This window comes from Lissotriton helveticus, chromosome 11, assembly GCF_964261635.1.
Source record: "Lissotriton helveticus chromosome 11, aLisHel1.1, whole genome shotgun sequence".
Lineage (NCBI taxonomy): Eukaryota > Metazoa > Chordata > Amphibia > Caudata > Salamandridae > Lissotriton > Lissotriton helveticus.
Genome location: NC_136072.1, coordinates 210,312,206 through 210,317,926, shown reverse-complemented (window position 1 = coordinate 210,317,926; position 5,721 = coordinate 210,312,206). Strand labels below are relative to the sequence as shown.

Below are 5,721 nucleotides of genomic sequence, written 5' to 3'. Positions count from 1 at the left end.
CAAAAAAATATTTAGAGGAGAAAAAGAGAGTCCCCCAGCAGCTGACAAAAACAGAAGACACCTGAAGAGAGAAAGTTTGGCATAAAAGTGTGAGTGATGCAGTGGTACCAGTAGGCTGCTGGGCACTCTCTGCCACAGAGCTGAGGAACGGGGAATTTTAAGATTGTATTTTTGCCTCTTAACCGAAAGCTAGCTTTTCTTTGCCATTAGCTCACCTCCTCGAAGGGGGGCAGAGATCTAAGAGGGGAACAGTGTGCCTTGCTGAGCAGGCGCTTGAGGTACAGAAAGGAGAGTGTGCCCAAATACTTGCACTGCCAGGGACATCCTGTACGCCCCTCCCTCCAGGAAAGCTGGTGCTCATTTTTTCTGAGGAGGTCCACACCAGCCTTCAAGATTTCGTCCAAGGCCAGGCAGGAGGATCGCCAATGCTGAGCAGGCTGGTGTGCCGGTAGAGGCTGGTGGTGGGAGGTGCAGTGGAGGGGTCATGGTCCTGCTCCTGGTCATCCTCATACTGGTGCTGGTCAGCTCAGCCAACCCCTCAGCGCACAAGATGCTGGGCACCTGTTGCATAGTCTGAGACTTGTATGGGACCCGGCAGCCACCTAGCACTGCCAGCCCCAAGACCCGCTGCTGCAGTCCCTGCCCACTTTCATCCAAGGTCCGACGGAGGAGCCTAGGTAAGGTGGGGTTGTGGGGCCCACCAGGGGCACCAGGCCCTCAGGCAGCGCATTGAGCCTGGCTGCCCGGGGCTGAAAAGCCCACCCGGGACCCCCGGCTCACTGCAGGGGGACCATCAGTGCTGCCACTTACAGCACGAAGCCCAAGATCACTGTCTACGTGTGACTCAAGTGCCAGCACAAGGGGCTTTGAGCTGCTCATGTGTGTGACATGTGTTGACCAACCTGGGCTACCACTACAACTCCACCACAGGCAAGTACACCTGTTCCATCTCAGGCATCTACTTCTTTACTTACCATGTGCTGATGCGGGTGGGGACAGCACCAGCATGTGGGCAGACCTAGGTAAGAACAGCCAGGTGAGAGGGGCATGAGGATGCGGGGCCGATGTGTACATGACCGGAGTGCCAACACCATGTGGCCAGCCCTGTGCATGAACAACCAGGTGAGAGCAACATGGGGGTCCATGGTGAGGTATATATAGCAAGGGATATCATTGTATGGGCAGACCAATGCAAGAACCCCTGTGCGAAAGGGATGTGGGGGTCCAGGACAAAGTTATACACTGCAGAGGGTAATACATATGGCCAGACTTGTGCATGAACTAATTGACAAGGCCATGGTGTACAGACGAGGGGTGCCATCATGTGGCAGAGGTGCTCAAGAACAATAACGTTAGATGGGCATGGGGAGGTACAGGGCTGATGTTACTACAGTTGAGTAAGAGAGTCTTGGGCAGAGGGTACCACCATATGACTTTCACATTCTTCAATCGGTACTTTTCCATGCCCTCCTACATTCTCCGGTTTCTCGTTGTTCTTGTGAGTACTTCTTGTCTCCAAAGCTCTCTCCCCTCCATTGCTCCCTTTACATTTTTTCTACTTGCTTCTTCACAATTGCTTTCTTTATGCCAAACCATTTTTTACTTTCCCTCTCTATGCTTTTCTCCCTTCTTTTTTCTCCTTTTGTCTTCCCGTTTCCTTTCATCCTCTAAGGGTTTCACTCTCAATTTCTTTTCCCTTTGTGCTCCTTTTTCTGGTCTCTGGCAACCATGATCCATGTCTTCACCATGCCTTTTCTCCCTCCGATATCTCTTCTTATTGAGTACAGAACACCTTCAGTTCCTGAGTTGCACGTACAACTTGGGGTTTTCATTCTTAGGCCGTCTCCTCAATCCCACACTGCTCTGCTACAATGTTACAAAATGGCAGCAGCACTGATTGGAGAGAGCATTATGCAGAAAGGCTACAACATTTATGTTTGCAGCATATGCAACCAACGGGCTCCCAGTCCGCTGAGAACATGCATCTACTTTTAAAAATCATGCTGCAGCTGGCTGGGACCATATTAAAATTGTGTTGCTAGGTGACACCTTGGATTGTACATGTGCAACTTGCAATTGTAATAGCCTAAAACTAGCCCTGCTGTGAGCAGCTACTGAACACCTGGAGCATTTTGCATAGAAAAATATCTCTCTGTCTTCTAGTTTTGCTTTTGCCCCCTTTATGGCCAGGTATTGCAAGTGGTAGAAGGCAGTGCAAGGGATAATAGGTGACCCCAATATGACGTCTATAACAGTGTCAACTGACATAATTTCTGGTTTGGAAATAGCAAGAGTGTGGAAATTAGTTTTAAATAGCAATGGTTTTGAGGTGCTGTATTTCAAGGACTTGCATTAAGGTGGGAAAACATGCATTTCGTTGCGCGCACTGCATTGCATTTGGGGATGCAGTGCACGCAACAAAATTTGGTTGATTTATTTAAATGTTTACTTTCCTGCAAACCTCCATTATCCATACATTACTTCCCCCCACCCTGCCACTCTCACTCCCCACGTCACCGCCCCGGCAGGTACTCCCCTACCGACCGCGCCTGCTTGTAAATCTCTAGTAAAGTGGTCCCACAGGTACCCAGGCCCTGGAATTTAAAAGCTACTAGTGGGCCTGTAGCAGTCATTGTGCCACCCACTTAAGCAGTCTTTTAAACATGTCTCAGGCCTGCAGTTGCAGCCTGTATGTCTGTTAGAAATGGGGGTCTCTAGTCGGCCATGGTTTACACCTTATTCCAAATGGGGACCCTTCCTTCTAGTCAGGATAAGGTTGAAACACTACTAAAATAAACCCTGCTCACCCTCTTGGTAGCTTGGCACTAGCAGTCAGGCTTAACTCAGAGGCAGTGTGTGAAGCTATCTCTACCGTGTCTTAGCTATTAGTTTATCGCCCACCAGGCCTTTCTAAAGAGTTTAGGACAGCACTTACAGAAATAGTCAGCTCTCTGGCATCAGAGCAGCCAACTTTAGCATCATTGGGGATATGATCTTGCATCTAGGAAGTCCTCAGGACGCGGGAAAAAGTAGTTTTCTAGCTGACCTTAAGGCGTGCCGAATGGTCCAACTGGTCCAGGGTCCCACGCATTCTGCTGGCTACTTGCTGGACCCAGTCTTTTCTAAACTTTGCTCCCTCACAGTCAACACTCCCGTCCCAGTGTGCTGGTCTGACCACTGCCTTATTTCTATGACACTTTCAGGGGTAGAACCCGCTCGGAGTGTGTCTCAGAAATCCTATTTTAAGTGACTATGACATAAATTAGATATTGATCAATTCCATGCCCTCCTTTCAACAAATACCCTCATCATGTCAGATGACCCTGATGAGGCTGATAAAGCATTGTTGGACTGGATTCTCAGGCCACTGGACCCGCTAATTCCTGCAAAGTGGTCCAAGATCCGTAAGACGTAGTCCTGCCCTTGGTATAATGACAAGCTTGCTAATATGCGTAGAGTGTGTAAAAGATTAGAGCGGGTGTGGAGACGTGACTATGATTGTACCTCGAAAGGGGGCTATCAGGTAGCTCCCAAGAGTTACCATTGGGCTATCCAGTCTGAAAGAGCAGCTTACTTTGTGGCTGAGATCAGGAGCAGTAGTAATCCCCTCCAAAAGCATCTTTTCCATACTTAAGGTTCTCAAACGGGTGGGGTCATCTACAACACCTCTGATGTCATCAGATGAGCAATGTGAGGCTCTTGCCTCTTTCTTTGTTGAGAAGATGGAGAATATCTACAACTCCTTCCCTCAAGTTGTTCTGCATCCTGATTCCGTTTCTAGTTCCTCCAGTACGCATACTTTTCTGTCAATTTCACAGGAAGAGTTGCGCATGCTATGTAGAATGGTCAAATTGGGCTCGCTTATACACTTATACTTTGGACAGTGGACCTGAAAGAAACAAGAAAAGGGGCACCAACCCTACGTTTTCACAAACCAAAATATTTTTGACGCTTTGCGTGCTAATGCCAAAGTGCCCTCTGTCCTAAGAGCACCACCCCAAACATAGGGTAAATCTCAATTTTGCTTTTGATTTGGGATAGCACCGCTTGGAGTATAGATCCAATCAATAAGAGGGATAAGTAACTCGCTTAATGTCCTTATAGATACGCTGAGTCTTGGGGGCGGAGCTAGCAGCCGCGGAAAATGGCCGCATAGTCCCTGGGCTCCGTCGGCGCCACTTTCAAAATCCTGTATTATCCTACACTAACCTTGCTCTATCAACACCCCCTGCACCCCTCTGCATAGCGGAACGCGTGGGGACCCGGAGGACCCGTCCTGGTAGAGATCCTGCCTGACCTGACGGTGACGGCGGGCTGTGGCGCCGGGAGGGCCAGTAGACCGCGACCTCAGGTAGCGCAAGGGCCGCGCTGCGTGAGGAGACGTGCGGCTGCGGCCGGGCGGACACGCCGACGATTGCCGGTTCTCCTGAAGGGGGCGGAGCCAGGCCGAAGGAGGCTAAGCGGCGATCACGGCTGGCGGTCGACGGATCTGCGGACCCGGGCCGAGCAGTGACCAACGGTGAGCCTGTGAGGTTACAGAGGGGAGTGCACGGGTGCGCCTCGGGTCTGTGGGAGAAGAAGACGCACGGATCGCTTCACAAGTGAAGAGAGCCTCGCCGGGCAGCGGGTTGGGGGCGCAGACGGACTTGGGGACCCCCTCCCCTAACTATTTGGCGGAACAACGTCTGGCTGACTGATTCAGGGACGGACCGCCTCTGGGGTCCGGGAAGCAAGGACACACGGGACTGCCTGGCACCCCCGCTCCACACCCCGCTTCCACAGGTGGGCTGCTGCGGAGTCTCCCCACGTGGCCCTGACCTAACAACATTGCTGGAGGACATCCTGATTTTTGGTGGGGACAGACGTGCAGCTTCCCCATCCTATTTGTGGCACGGGGGGCACCGAGACGCATAATTGGCGACGCACCATCCTTATAGTGTGCCCGGTGAGGCGCTTCAGTGGTCGGGCGGCAGCACTTGCAGCATTTTGGCATCGGAGGCCCAGACACGCAGAAGCGCGAGCATTACAGTACATAGGTGACCATGGGGAAGGGTGACAGGACCCAGAGTAAGCTCCCATTCTCACAAAGACGTGTGCCGGCACTGAGTCCTCAGTCACGCCAGGAGGAAGAGCAGACTGCGAGGGAACCGCAGGAAGAGAACTCGGAGATAAAGTCGATGCTCAGGTCAATGGAACTCAACATCCAAACTAATATAACGGCGCTGGGGTCCAAGATGGACGCCATGTCATACAGAATGGACCGCATGGCGGAACGGCTCGACAAACATTCAGAGAGACATGACATGGCGGAACGGCGCATCACGGAGGTGGAGGAGGCGCAATCGGACTTGGACACAGCGAGACGCCGGGCAGAGACGCTGATCAGAACACTGCAAGACAAAACGGAGGATTTGGAAGCACGGTCCCGTCGCTGTAACCTCCGCATACTTGGCCTGCCGGAGACCACGCAGACCGGGAGAATGGAACTATTCATCGAAAACCTGCTCACCAAACTGCTGGGAGACGATGTGTTCTCAACGATGTTTGTGGTCGAACGCGCGCATCGTTCGCTGGGCCCGAGGCCTAACCCGGGTCTCCCTCCTCGACCTATAATAGCGAAGTTGTTGAATTACAGGGACAGGGACACGGCACTTCGGCTGGCTCGGTCCAAGGGCGACCTGCGCTTCGAGGGATCAGCGATCTCCATTTTCCCGGACTTCA

At 51.9% G+C, this 5,721-nt stretch overlaps 1 pseudogene; it reads left to right on the top strand.

Annotated features, from left to right (window-relative positions):
- Positions 1–484: 484 nt before the first annotated feature.
- On the top strand, positions 485–1,051 carry LOC144790769 (complement C1q-like protein 3 pseudogene; annotated as a pseudogene).
- Positions 1,052–5,721: the final 4,670 nt, after the last annotated feature.